Raw genomic sequence first — 15,979 nt, forward strand, 5'->3', positions numbered from 1 at the left:
ACACCTTATATCGCAGCAGCAGAAACTAATGCTTGAACTAACATAACAAATGAAATAGACATGTAAAAAACGATATACAATAATATCTTCGTGTTGAATCACTTCTACATAATACCGAATTTAAATAATTTTCTTTAAAGTAAAACACCTGACTACACTATATTTTTTTCCTTCCCTGAAAGCTAGGGGGGGGCCACGGCCCCCCCCTGCCCCCGGGTATGGGCGCCCTTGCATACACTGATACACATAAATGCGACAAAACACGAAACAACGCAACACACAGATAGATAAATATTGATAAAGTTCATGTTAACCAATTTTGGTTTTCACAAAAATCTTAAACCGAAACTAAAATGGTGTTTACAAAATAAATTTGTAGATTATAAAAATTTTAAATAACTTTTTGTTTAAGTTTTCTACCAATGAATGTTTCTAGATTATTCAAAAAGAAGTATAATTTTTATAGTTACTAATGGTTTTAAAAGTGTCACTAATTCTATAATTGCCAGTTGAAATTATTAATCCAAACCGAGATATTATGTATGAGACATCAAAAGTGGTAATAAAACGTACATATATAATACAATGTGTATCACTGATTTAACGTATAGTAAATAGAACATACAAATTAAATTTATATAGGAATGTAGCATATTTAAGAGAAATTTAAAAGCCTGAAATTTTAAAATATTTATTTAAGAATTTTTTCAGCATACTTTCAATCCTATTACAATATAAATTAGTTATTTAATTCTAAATTACGACACAATATTCTACTTCATAGCTAATCAATTTGAAGAACAAAGTATACAATCAGGTATAAGACCTAAGATCTTCAAGTGCGACTAAAATTATTACATGTTGGTGAAAAATAAAAACTTGGCATCCACTATAACTCGAAGGTATTAAAAGTGGACACCACGTCATTTCTTACTATGGGATAATTCTAATTAATTGAATTAGTTTTTTACTAAATTTTATACAATAAATTCTATCGTAATTCAGAGACGTTTGTTAACTTGAAAAACAGATATCGACAGCTGAAATATCTTGCTGAAAAGTTTTACAAACATATTTCCTTCAGCATCTTTTCTTGATCAATTCCGATTACAGTTGGAATGTCATTTATTAAATATTAAAGAGTAGTTGAGATAAACTACTACTTTGGGGAACATCTAATACCATGAAATTGCATTTGCAAATTTGACTGCAAAGCGTCTAATTGTAAGATAATTAAAATCAATATACCTATACCACGCATTGTTTTACGAGGCCTAAAATTGATAATTTATTAATAATAAGATTGGGTTGGAAAGTATAGGCCTAAAAGTCTTTGCTAATGTTGAAATAAACAAAATATTCTATATAAATTGAATATATATATATATATATATATATATATATATATAAAAATAAAATGGTGTATCAATAAGAATCATCCGATTTGGCACGTCTATATTTCTGAAACTAATAAACATATACAATTTTTTTTTTTTGCTGAAAGAGAAACTCAAAAAGTTTTTTTTATAGGTGTGCGTGAACAACGTACTGTTGGAAAGAGAAAACTCTCGAGTTTTACATGGTTCCCGCTAGGTAGCAGCGCTCACTTCAGTTCTAGTAAACATGGCGTCTGGACAACAGAAAGCGTTTTGCGCATTGCAAGTCAGTAATAACAGTTCAACGTGACTTTCGTACTAGGTATGGTGTTGATCCTCCTACAGCACAGAGCATTAGACGATGGCATGAGCAATTCCGAGAAACAGGTTGTTTGTGTGAAGGCGAATCGCTGGGCCGTCCCCGAGTGCCCGACGCAGGCGTGGAGCGCATCCGCCATTGTTTCACACGCAGTCCGCCGTGCAGCTCGACAACTCAACATGCCCTCGATGTCCGTGTGGCGTGTGTTGTGTCGACGTTTACACATGAAACCTTACAACATTCAGCTACTGCAAACTCTTCGTGGAGGTGACAAAGAACGACGTGTGGAGTTTTGTAAGTTCGTTCTTGACAAGATGGAGGATGATGACAGTTTTGTTCCACGCTTAGTGTTCAGTGACGAAGCAACATTCCATTTAAATGGAAAGGTGAACGGCCATAACGTGAGAATATGGGGTACAGAACAACCACATGAAGTTGTACATCATGAGAGGGACTCTCCAAAATTTAATGTGTTTTGTGCGGTTTCACGGAAAAAGGTGTACGGTCCATTTTTTTTTCTGAGAACACTGTCACAGGAATAACATATCTCGATATGCTTGAGAACTATCTTTTCCCGCAGTTGGAGACTGATTCGAACGACTTCATTTACCTACAGGATGGGGCACCGCCACACTGGCATCTGGAATTGCGGGAATTTTTAAATCAAAGGATTTCTGGAAAATGGATGGGTCGCACTGGGCCAAATGATGCAGCCTTACATTACTGGCCCCCAAGGTCACTGGACCTGACTGTATGTGATTTTTTTCTTTTGGGGATTTATAAAAGACTCTGTTTATGTGCCTCCGTTACCAACTACAATGAATGAACTGAGAAATCGCATAACAGCAGCCGTGAAAGCAGTAGGCCTAATGCAAGACATGCACGCTGCAGTGTGGGACCAATTTGAATACCACCTTGGCATATGCCGCGCATCTAAAGGGGGGCATATGGAACACCTTTGAAAAAAATCTTTTTGAGTTTCTCTTTCAGCAAAAAAAAATAATTGTATATGTTTATTAGTTTCAGAAATATAGACGTGCCAAATCGGATGATTCTTATTGATACATCCTGTATATATCAATTCCGATTACAGTTGGAATATCAGTTATTAAATATTAAAGAGTAGTAGAGATTAACTACTACTTTGCGGAACACCTAATGTCATGAAAATGAAATTGAATTTGCAAATTTGACTGCAAAGCGTCTATTTATAAGATCATTAAAACACACACACACATAATACTGTGTGTATTAAAGACTATCTTCCTGATATTTTTAGGCCTAAAGTATTTTTTTAGTCGAAAATTCTAATATACATAATAAAGGTATTGGTCAATAGTTTGTGACTGAAATCTAACATTAATACTTCAAGAAAATATATACCGATAAATGGTTGAACACACAACATCGGTATACAACCACTCACTGACTGATACACACTTCATTCAAATATTTTTTATGTACAAAAACAAAATTTAATGTTTTAAATGTATGTTTGAGCTTTATTTACAACACATTAAAATAATAATGCTACAATTACTAAAAACAAAAATGGTTCAAAACTACAAAAAATAATTTTGCAAAACTCCGTTCCCCCGGAGAAACCCCCGGAATGGCCACCGCATGGGGAGCCCAAGAAAAGAAACGGGCTCCCCATTTGGAAGCCACCTGGTAGGTTTTTTTCTGTTCCACCCACCGTTTCTTTGGTAGCCTGACTTGTTACAAGGGATTGTATTCCTACCAGAGAAAATGCCACCATTTTATCTGGGCAATCCGCCTTGGAGGAGCCGGGGCGCGAACCCGGGTCCTACAAGTCACAAGGCAGGCGCTCTACCCCAGAACCAGAGTGGTAGAGCGAATACTTGCAGTCTTCTTAACACTGACATGATGTTATTCCACGAGTTTACTGTAGTTTCGCGTGTCCTTAACACGTGCAGTAACATCTAACCTCGGTAACGAACAAATTTATGTGTTCTTATGTTGTTCGTTCAGCATGAATTATGTAATTTCAGAACAGTGAAATATAATTTGTATAACTAGTCTGGCAATTTTCTAGTTGATTTTATGCAAAAAAACATTCACTCCCGCTGTACAATAATTATATAGAACTATAGACTAGTAAAAAAATATGTAAAGAGCTTTGCACTGTCGATGGTAAAGTTATTTTGAAATAAATGTTAGTTATTAAAAGAGTGTGTTTAGTTGTTGAAATATGTGTGTGATAACAAGCATGAAGTTATTGTATAACATTTTATTTATTTGGTTTTAAAGCCACAGAAAAGTTAACCTTGTTATTTCACTTTTGGCTTTTTGTTTTTGTTTTACTGTGCTTAATATGCGCAGCTAATACTGGAAAGCTATTCAAACAACTGTTTGCAAATAAGCATTTTCAAAATCTTAAATTAAGTACTAAATCAATTATAGTGTTGGAGATGTCAAATTAAAAGATACATTTCATACTGACATCGCCGGAATTCTAGGCAATGATAGTACTGACCTTAAATCGATCAGTTTCTGAAGACTAAGAATTTAGATGACACTAGTTTTGTGGGATTTGCTTACTTATTGAGAAATGTTCATATTATTTGAATACAATTATATTTTAATGAAACTTACAGTACTCCTGCAGTACAGAATTCATGGCAATAGCTTACATCAGGGTTAAGCAGGAGCATAAATGTTTTATTTCATACAATGAAACAATTAAATCATCGGGATTATTAAACATGAACTTCTTTGAGTACACAACTACAGAAAGTTTTTATTTAATATTTGTGCACATCGCAGTGACAGAGCTATTTAATTATTTGTAATTTTAATTGTAACAAAAATTGTAATTAGGTGTTTTTTTTATTTTGGATGTGTAATATTTCTACGTGTAGTAGCGTAAGAGTATAAAACATGTATTATGTTTTAACTGTTACAGTATCAAAAGTTCATTCAATGGTTGTGTATATTTATTTTCGTCCAAAAAACATATTTTGTACAAAAAATATCCTACAACAAGAGATTTCACTTTTCTTATAATTTTGTTGTTTTAAATTATTATTATTATAACCTGTCCTTCGGTTCAACAACTTAAGTAGGAGATATAATAACATCTAACTGCAATTTGAATTACCATGCTTCCAAACAGTAAGTGTTTGATACTTAGAAAGTACTGTGGAATTATATGCACTCCGAATAGAATTGTTACTTTACGTGCAATATTTGAAACAAAAACTTGTCTCTGGTTTAGCGCCGTTAGAAAACAAACCCACATGGACTTGTTGACACCAGTTTAATGTCAGTTCTGTCGGTAGAACGCAAGGAAACGATGGCCTCTTACGCGGTAGACGGCTACAGACATATTTTCTACACTACAGTTAGTGCCCTTTAGGTACATGCAGTATTCCAAAGCGTCGTGAAAGCACGTCTGTTGCGACGGCTGGCGGGGACCTAATGTTTTCCAAACGAGCATTACACGCACCACTGACGCAGTTCACCGCGTACTCCAGACAGCTGTCTCATCGCTAGATCCCGTCAAAGAACTGGTTTATTGCAAAAAAAAAAAAGGGGGGGGGGGCAGGGGGCGGAATAAACACCCTAAGTTTCGTGCCAAAGTCAATATTTGGTGCGCCAGCATGGCAAGCCGCCAGCTGTCAACCCCGTATTTACGCCAAATTATGTACGCTTGTGTGGCGTCAGCATGATAAGAATCCCGTGCTCGGTATTATTAGTATTATGATTTCCGTCATCAGAAATTCCATTTGGCATCCACTAGATTTGAGGTGGTAAAATTGTTTTTTTTTTTTTTTTTTTTACGTGACGTCTAATAAATCAATGAACGCCGGCTGCACGCACGAAAAAGGATGACTCATTGTCCCGTTACGCTTTGTCCCGTTACGCTCATTGTAAGCTTGCGCCGCATCTATCTCTCTTCCACTAGATTGGAACAACCATCGATTTGACTTTTTCGAGGCTCATTAAACTTGAAACACTCCCATTCGTTTCTTACTTTTCCTATCATCGTCCTATTCTTAACAGAATAACACAGATTGGAAGAAGTTAAATAGCAAACATGTATAAAAGTTATAGTTAAAATAATCTCTTCGTTAAAGTAATAAACATATTTGAATTAATGAGTGCAAATAAAAGTACATTTGTCAATTAAATTGTAGATTTCATTTCACTCCATATTTATATCCATACAAAATAGTGATAATTCAATAAAAATGATTCTATTTTATTCATAAAAGTATGCAATCATTTCATCAATGTTTTATTATGACGTTGTCACTTTAAACTATCGTCCGTAAACCGACTTTACAGACAACCATTTATTTATTTATTTATTTATTTTACCGTCTGGGAGCTCGTATGTTTAAGTGTCCTGAAGTGCACGTTTCCCATTTTTGATGCGTCACTTCTTAGCTCTCGGCAGTAAATGACACAAGACTGACATATCATCTGTCGCATTTGGTGGGAGTAATTTTGTGAATGCGGCGGAAATGTGTAGCAGGAAGTTGGGAGAAGAAGCGCGGGCCGTACAATTTTGTCGCTAGTGCTGCAGCGAGTCAGCGAGCGCAAACATTTCCATGGCGTTAAAAAAAAAAAAAAAGAGAGAGAGAGAGAGAGAGAGAGAACGGGAGAAAGAGAAAGAAAACACAGCTGTTTACCGTTCGTTCCGCAAACATTAGTCTTGAACAGCGTGACGCATTGCCTTGTGGATTTTCTAATGCGCTATAAATACGTAGCGAAATAATAATGTATGCTATATAATACAAATACAATAATTTTATACGTGATGTGTTAATACATCGCTTGTTATACGATAGGTTAGATGTTAGAGATCACTTTTTTTAAGTTAGCTATGGCTGTACATGAGACTATTTGTAAACAATTCTAATCAGTATTCGCGAAGGAATGTTAATGACCTTACTAAGCTCTCTCAAAATTTCGGGATTTCGGGGATATCCCAAATTACACATCCTCTTCTATCACCACATCGAGAAAATAAAGTTAAAAAATTTCAAGCCATTTTATAAGTAGTATATATAATAAACTACAAAAAAAAAATTCGAACTCCAAAAGTTTTGTGTCGATAACTTTTATCTTCGTATTCAGGCTACCACACAGGCTGAAGTTACCAAGTGTAAACAAATAGGCTTGAAGCAAGCATGTATCTCAAGTTTTTTTTAATCTCTTGCATTGAAAAATAAAATTTGTTGTCTGTAAAGTCGGTTTACGGACGCAAAACATTGATGAAATGATTGCATACTTTTATGAATAAAATAGAATCTTTTTTATTGAATTATCACTATTTTGTATGGATACAAAGAAGGAGAGAAATGAAATCTACAATTTAACTGATAAATTTACTTTTATATGCACTCATTAATTCAAATATGTTTATTACTTTAACGAACAGATTATTTTAACTATAACTTTTATACATGTTTGCTATTTAACTTCTTCCAATCTGTGTTATTCTGTTAAGGATAGGACAATGATAGGAAAAGTAGGATACGAATGGGAGTGTTTCAAGTTTAATGTGCCTCGAAATAGTCAAATCGATGGTTTTTCCAATCGAGTGGAAGAGAGATAGATGCGGCGCAAGCGTACAATGAGCGTAACGGGACACGGCGTAAAGGGATAATGTGCGTAACGGGACACTTTTTCGTGCGTGCAGCCGGCGTTCATCGATTTATTAGACGTTGTCACGTCAAAAGAAGAACGGTGGCGCTAACTTGCTTGTCTGCGAGATGAGTCGAGCTGTTCAGATCAAGTGCGCGACCTTCCATTTAAAAGCATGGATTCACATGATAGGCGACTGGTCCGGGCAGAGCCGAACAAGACAACACACGTGCGTGTTCATCGGCGTACGGTTTGCAAACATAACTGTCAGAATAAGCATTTGTTCACGAATTTCCCTTCAAAGACACGCGCTTTCGTTGAAATCATCAAGTGTTCAGTTGTTATTTGGCGCAGGTAACTTTTTTTAAAATATGTTACTAGATATCACAAGGTTTGACAGCACTGAAACATGGACGTACGATGTACATTGAGAACTTTATAACCTCAAAAACGGGCCAACCACCTCCGTCATAACACGTGTTTTTTTTCTCGAAGGATCCACTACAAACAAGCCGTTCAATGTTGGGGAAATTGGTTATATATATATTTTTTAATGCGCTGTTGCGAACGCTGTCGACGTCATCGTTAGACTGTGATCCGGCTGGGCTGTATGTCCCAGGGAAGCCTTCTTTTCACAAACGAGAGAGCCAAACTCCCGATCGTGCATCTTCGGTTTTTTTTTGTTCATTGTAACTCATGACAACTAATGGTCAATTAGGTTAGGTTAGCTACATTATAAATACTTTAAAACATTGTGGACGGTTTATTAGGTTAGGATAGCTACATTAAAGATACTGTGAAGTCATTTAAACGGTTCCCTAGCCCTGGATAGCTACATATTAAAAAAGTTATTTGCTAAGCAACAATAAAATGATTTTACAGTATTTTTAATGTAGCTATACTTACCTAATATAACCAACCATCCACAATGTTTTAAAGTATTTATAATGTAGCTAACCTATCCTAAACGACCGCAAAATTAATGCTACACCGGTTTATACAATGAGATAGAACGGGGGAAAAAAAAGCGAGCATGAATTTCGGGGAACTTCGGGTCTCGTCTGTGAAATGAATGCTTCCCGTATGTCCTACAGGAACTTTCTGGAACAACACAATGCAACAATGTCGCCCATTCGAACAAAACAGGAACGAAAACCTTCCGCCGGAAGTGGTCCGCGTACCACCACGCACGCAGTCGCGAGTGGGGAGGGGAGGTGACCTCAACAACCCACCGGAAGTAAACAACGAAATAAGAACAGTTATCGTTCCTTCTATACAATTTTTTTTTTAAATAAAGGAAATCGGAAATCACCGAGGTGGTTGGTACAGTTCTTTTGTCCGAGAACGTCAACCATCGCAGATGTTCTGAGGGCACTGCAGAAGAGGATGTGGTCAAGACAAGACTAGGCCGGAAGAGAATAGATAAATTCTTTCTTATTTTATTTTTCATGTTTCCGTTAGATTGTTCGTTTATTCCATATGGACAGAGTAGCCTCGTTGTGAGGTGTAAAAACTTGATGTCGGACAAGTTAACAGAATTAAGAAACCAAGCGAACACTGGCTATAGTTTGTTTGACTATTTTTTGTTAACTTTCTTCAAGACAGAATTTTAAGAATACACACGGATGTATAAAAATAACAAAAAAAATTAAAGAACAGTGTCACACATTCTAGTCATCAATTATAATGACTGCCAATAATTTTTCGTACTGGAAATAAAGTGCCCACGTTTTATTTTAAGTGTTTATAAATAAGGCTTATCACCATCCAGTGGTAAATCAAAATGTACAGAAGTTATGTATTAAACAAAAAAAATACTGTAAAATTATCATTACTTTTCTTGATATTGATCAAAAGACTCAGGTATCCAAATATATATGTGTATGTATGTGTATATATATATATATGTATGTACTTATTTGTAACTTCACAAACATTTGGATTTTTACAAAAACATATATTATTTGCTCCACTTACAAATTTTTGTTACTGTGAAACATTCAAAGTTGCCTGATAATTTTTTTTCTTTTACTGTGGACCATTCAAAGTATCTCATTTGCCTTATGCACGACAAGAAGAAAGCGCGCCAGCCAGAACGTTGCTGCGCTTAGAGGCGATGCATCCCACTGTAGAATTTTTGGAATATCCAACCACATTTGGCGTAAAATTACACGACGTAGTACAGAAGGAATGATCTTGATAGCCACAAAGGCATGAAAGTGAGTAAATATTAACCATTAATTAATGTTCAAAAATGCATACTGAGTAAAAACACACAAATCAAGTTGGTATATTCTTATCACAACACAAATAGTTATTGTATTTCATGTTGGTGTACTTTTTCAAATATGTTATTGGTGGAAAACTATTTAAAAAAATCGTTGATTTCTCAGCGAAAATGTACATTTACACCAATGTTGAGTTTTAAAATTATTCATCCAAATTTGCTGTGAAAAAAAAAGCTAACTTAAAGTAATTTTATGCATGGAAAGTATAAAATAAAAAACCTGTATTTTTATTCTTAACTACACGACAACCTATGGAAAATTACACTATATGTAACTATACATGATAGTTTTAAATATTAATTTTTATTGTACAAAGATCTACTACCCACACATCAACCATCCCCCGGAGAGACCATATAATATGGCAATGAAGTGGTGTCTGTCTCGGTCTACTTAATCTAAGGTCAGCCGGCGCTAGACACTCACCCGGCTGCAGGCCACAGTGTTCCTCCTGTGTGGTGGGCAGTAGTGGCAAGGGGCTGACACTGGTAGCCCGGCGCTAGACACTCACCCGGCTGCAGGCCACAGTGTTCCTCCTGTGTGGTGGGCAGTAGTGGCAAGGGGCTGACACTGCGAACCCGGCGGTTGAGGCTTGGCATTGGGCTGCCTGGGTCTTCGAGCGAGAGACCGCCGCCTCTGCGGTAGGCGGACATGGCTGTGTGCTGATGCCTGCGCGCTGGGCTCGACACGTCCTCCTTGTCCGAATCTTCGCCTACAAACACAGTCTGGTGTTAGTCCATGGAGCAGGTGTTTCGTTCAATACTCTGGTAACCTGTTGAAGAGTTCTAGAGTAGCAGCCATCGAGTGTGGTTGGTGTGTGATTATATTACTCGCTAACTTGATTTGTTCGAGAATTATTTGGGCATTTACAAGGAGTGCGCGTTGCGAAAAGCTATATTGCAAACTACTGATTTTTTTATTTAGTTGAATAGTATATTGTCATACTTATGAGTAGAGACCGGAAAAATAAGCACATTCGTTTAGCGATAGTCTGAAATTCATACACACATACCTTTGAGCTGCTCTTGTTCGTCTGGGCGATTCTGGGCCAATGAGAATCCCTTAACCAAAGAAGTAACGAATCTCGGGCAAACCAGTTGAGACGACTCACAAGTCAGCAGCCAACGAAATGGCATTATTTGCTCGAGTGTACAGATGACTGTGTAGTCTATGCTGAAGGTAATTGAAACCGCGAATTTTTCAGGTCCCTACTTATGAGTAATGATTGTGAGTTGGTTTGTTTGCCTAAGGGTGTGGACCATTATCAAAACAATTGGCTAGCTTTTGGTTAACAAAATAAATTGTATCCGTAAAAAGGCTAAAGTTCTAAGTTTGTTTTATAGTTTTGAAAGGAACTCGCTAGGAGGAATAGTAATAATTGCCATCATAAAGCGTGTATTGTCAATCAAAAATGTGAACACACAACAGCAAGGAATTAGAGATAAATTTCGTTATAGCAAAAAAAAAAAAAAAGTTTTTGGAACATCATTTTTACTTCAGTTATGAAAAAACCTGATCATGATGATAATTCTTTGTTGCACGATAGCGAACGTGGTAATTCTGAAAGGTAATATCACGATGGTTTGACATGGCTTTCTCGCATGACAACCAGCCCTTAATCTGGGAAATAAATTTTCCTCTAGTTAAAAATCTACGAGTAATTCGGTTATTGAACCCGGGACCCTTGACTCACTAGTCAGATGTCCTAACCACTGAGCTTAATGGTCAAGCAGGCAACGTCTTTACCAAACATTTATTTATATATAATTTATTTTTTGGCCAGTGTAACAACAATATATTATTCGCCAAAAACATTTACCAGAAAATTAGCTAATGAAAACAAGCAGATACCTGCATATTTTGCATTATGTTCTGGTGGAAGACTGGAATCCACAAACGTGTGCATAATAAGGTTGATATCAAGTGTTCATTGGCTGGTGCCACATTTTACCTAATCTCCGGGTCGAATACTATTCGGTATAAATTGAATAGTTCTTTGATTTTCCTTCCAATTAAATACAAAGTAAATAAAATTGTGATAGATATTTTAGGCACAGTTACGTCTGATAATGGTATGGGAATTAATTTCATTCGCACATACAAATAGAAAGAAGCATTAGGGTTGAAAAAAGTATACGTACGTGCAATCACAGGGTTTTCTGGTGTGAAAGAACAGTATTTGTAATACCCGACGTTCGTAAAACTATTATTGTTAAATATTTTAAAACCAATTTTTAAATCATGATTGCTACAGTGTTTTAATTCCAAATAAACCAGTAGGACTCGACATGTATTACTTTTTATCCTTTATGGGTTATTTAAATTTGTAGGGTACACAAATATTTTAAATACGTGTACGAGTGTGTAAATATATGCCAGGGTACAGGAGAGTGTACATGTATGTGAATGTATAAGAATGTGTGCAAGTTTTCGAGTACGGATGTTTTCGAGCGAGCAAGTGAGCGAGTGCTATAATACAAACGTGATTCGATCGCTGATGCTTCCACCTGTGTTTTCGGCAAAGTAATTTGATAGCTAAAAAATGACATAGCCTATTAATTTACGTCGTGCTTTTCGTTACTCCCTGTGCGATACAATTTACGTTACGCTCTGAATACCTCACGGGCTGATAAGAAGTTTCACTTAAAAAAAAATTGGTTGTTTGTAAAGTCGGTTTACGGAAGATAGTTTAACATGAAAACTTCATAACAAAACATTGATGAAATGATTGCATACTTTTATGAATAAAATTGAATAATTACTATTTTGTATGGATACAAAGAAGGAGTGAAATTAAATCTACAATTTAATTGATAAAATTACTTTTATTTGCACTCATTAATTCAAATATGTTTATTACTTTAACGAAGAGATTATTTTAACTATAACTTTTATACATGTTTGCTATTTAACTTCTTCCAATCTGTGTTATTCTGTTAAGGAAAGGACGATGATGGGAAAAGCAGGAAACGATTGGGAGTGTTTTAAGTTTAATGTGCCTCGAAAAAGTCAAATCGATGGTTGTTACAATCGAGTGGAAGAGAGATAGATGCGGCGCAAGCGTACAATGAGCGTAACGGGACAATATGCGTAACGGGACAGTATGCGTAACGGGACAATATGCGTAACGGGACAATGAGTCTTTTTTTTTTCGTGTGTGCAGCCGGCGTTCATCGATTTATTAGACGTTGTCACGTCCAAAAATATATATGTGTGTAAATGAAACTAGTGTTCGCGGATTCGCAGGTCATGTCGTTCGTGCGGGGAACGGAACCTTGACCCGTCTGGACCCGATGGCCGACATGGGTCCAGGCTGCCGCGGTTATTAACGCGAAGTATGTCGGGCGCCGGGCCCGCCAATAAACCGCTGGGGATCTCTCCCTCATTGGTCCGTGGCGAAACAATGCCTTCCCCCTCCTCCTCCTCCACCCTATTCCGAGCCCCTTCTGTCCGAGCTGCACGGGTTATTCCGATAAATCAAGGGACCTGCACCTCCCTGCCCTCTTGTAGAGGCCCATTCTCGGACGGGCTTTCCTCGTGAGTTCCTCAGCGACGCAGTATTGTCCGGAAGGGCATCCTCCATGAAGGGAGACGTAGGGTTTCGACCAGGCCCGCCCACATCATTCTGCGGGCCCCGTTCTTATAAGTCGTGATGCCCCCCCCCCCTCCCTCCTTTGCAAAGATTTTTTTAAAAAAAAAAATGGTCTTTATGTATATAGTTTTAGTTATATTAATTTTTAACCTTATCACAATAATTTTTCAAAAACACATTAAAACAAGTTTTAAGTCAGTGTTTGGATTGTCAACGTAAATTTATTTTGAATGATGGCCAATATTTGTTTTGCACTGTCAACATGGTGTCACGTCGTATGGTGGTGGTGTTGTTACTCACAGTTGCAGATTCAGACACGTTCTGTACGCACAGCATATTCCGAATCATATTACTCTGGTGTAATATTTCATCGGTAACTAAAATTAGACCTAACTGTTTAATAGTTTTCTATGATTTATTTAAAATTGTCTACTTTTTTTTTTGTTTTAATTTTTTTTTCTTCGTGGGCCCCCTAGACCCACGGGCCCCGTTGCCGTAGCAACGGTAGCACCGGTCATGTGGGGGCCCTGGTTTCGACCCGCGCTTACCCACCACGACCGTTGGCGAGGTATCTTCAATCAGGGTTCCATACGTCAGCCATTGTTGGTCATAGCAAGACTACCTTCCGATAGACATAAAAACTTATCATTGTTCAGTTACCACAGCTAACAAGGATTGCACAAAATTTTCTAGGTCTGTATGAACTCCGGTGTGCTTTTTTTTATTAAAGAACTTCAAGCTGTAGAAGTCATTTCTTTCATAAAATATTTTTTGACTCCTTAAGGTCACCGTCTGGTGGGGGTGTGTGTGTGTCAGTGAGGCGAGATGATAAGCGCGACGCTCGCTGGTACTGCTAGCACGGTGTCGCCTCTAAGCGCGAGGCTCTGAACTAACGCGCAGTCTTCTCGTCGTCACAGGAATATTGTGAAATTTGAGCGGTTGACCGTAACATTTAATGGCGGATAAATGAAGACAAAGGTGTAATGCAAATCCCGTAAGTGATTTCAGGAATCTGTACCGGTTGTTTTACGCCAAATATTTACTCCGAAAACACGCCATGTAGCCATTTTTACTCTTAATCCAAAATCAAAAGTACTTTTCGGCCCTCAGCGAACTCTTCAATGTTTTTTTTTCCCGTAAGCAGACCCCACTCGGATATCTTGAGTATTTTTGAATTCGCGTCGTTTTTCCTGAAGTTCTGCGCACTGTATGTGTGCCCGGGTTAATGGCGTCCTGAATGCCGTATCACACTATCAAATTTTCGACTCCAACTACATTTGACAACAGTTGGAAGGGGAAATATTAGAAGGGATATGGCTTCCGCTTTTCTCCGTCAAATAACGTCGGGAAGATAACTGCAAACATGTTTTAAATCTTTACATACTATCAAAGTTTATTATTGGACTGAGTCAACTAAAAACTTTAAAAATTTTAATCTAGTTTTTAAAATAAAATAATTAATCACATTGCTGTATGGAAAATTTAAACTTGACATGATGTCTGTGCATTTCTTAAATTTTAAAACGTCTGTACATTGAAATGACATTAATACGCCTAACATAACTAAATAAGTACGTTATTTTTAAAGTTTTAGACACTTTTGCTTTATACATATAAAATTATTTTATAAAATAAATTCTGATCATCATTATTTCAGTCATTTCACTTTTATAACATTAATTTCCCATTTTAAAGATGCGTCTTCACCATTTTAAAGATTCGTTGTGGGGTGAAAACGGACGTCGTCAATCATGTGTTCGCAGTAATTCTGGGTTTGGATTCTTACCCGGGCATTCATGCTTTGTGCTGTCCCAGTAACTCAACTGCTCATACAAATAAGTATGAATAAAGTCCAATCATTTTATATTCGGTTATATTTTCCGTAAGAAATATTCAGTATCTGTCGGCGAGTGCAGTAATAATAGGTTATGTTACAATTGACTAACAAATTATGGTTATTCATATTATTGATTATAGATATTTGATTACAGTATATTTATATGAAAACTTGTTCATAATTATATTTAAACTTTATAGCTAAACGCCAGTTTTTTTTAAATTAATTACAAGATATCTGCACGCGAACTGTTTCGTCGACCTTTTATAAAGTGAAGTGAAAAGTTAATGTGGTTTTCATTGCTTATTACTACAACAAAAATTTCAGCAATAAAGGTTAATTATTCTTGCATTTTAAAAAACCTGATTACTAGTATAATTTCAAGTATTTATTCTTTTATTATTGAAATAAAAATGATTCAATTTTATTCATAAAAGTATGCAATTATTTCATCAATGTTTTGTTATGACGTTGTCACGTTAAACTATCGTCCGTAAACCGACTTTACAGACAACCAATTTTTTTCTGAACATCTTCGTTTCATTTATATTTTTTTTGTTAAAAAAAAATCACCTGGTTGCGGGCGGGAAGCCTGGTTGCCTCACCTGGCGCGGTGTGCCGAGGCCTCTGGCACTGCCTGCCGTGTCCCCGGGTGTCGCCGCCAAGACTGGTCGACGCCGAGGAGACACGTCCCCTCGGTGCGACGCGAGACCGCGGCCTCGTGACGTCACGACTAGCCGTCCGCGCGCAGGAAGTCGCTGCGGCCGTCCGGCTCTTGCGCTCCCCCCCCGGCCGGCGGAGGAATCAATTACTAGTAGCGATCGGGAAAATTCGCGGGTTCAATGACCTGCAGGATGAACTCCATAGTTCTACGTACACTCGGTCAAATGTCACCTACTCATTGGCTGCTGTCTTGTGATACGTCCCAACGTAGCAGCCTGTGATTCGATA

At 37.1% G+C, this 15,979-nt stretch overlaps 1 protein-coding gene across 2 annotated transcripts in view; it reads right to left on the bottom strand.

The window, feature by feature from the left end:
- LOC134542396 (probable 3',5'-cyclic phosphodiesterase pde-5) overlaps positions 1 to 15,727 on the bottom strand; it is a 176,474-nt gene extending 160,747 nt beyond the window's left edge. Inside the window, exons 1-2 of one of the 2 annotated variants that reach the window (XM_063386594.1) lie at positions 15,634 to 15,727; positions 10,026 to 10,311 (exon numbers count right to left, since the gene is read on the bottom strand). The gene's annotated coding sequence lies outside the window, so the exon portion shown is untranslated. Of the gene's footprint in view, positions 1 to 10,025; positions 10,312 to 15,601 lie in introns of both variants that reach the window. The other variant, XM_063386595.1, reaches the window with a different exon arrangement.
- Between the last annotated feature and the right edge of the window lie 252 nt (positions 15,728 to 15,979).

Source organism: Bacillus rossius (assembly GCF_032445375.1).
Source record: "Bacillus rossius redtenbacheri isolate Brsri chromosome 4 unlocalized genomic scaffold, Brsri_v3 Brsri_v3_scf4_2, whole genome shotgun sequence".
Lineage (NCBI taxonomy): Eukaryota > Metazoa > Arthropoda > Insecta > Phasmatodea > Bacillidae > Bacillus > Bacillus rossius.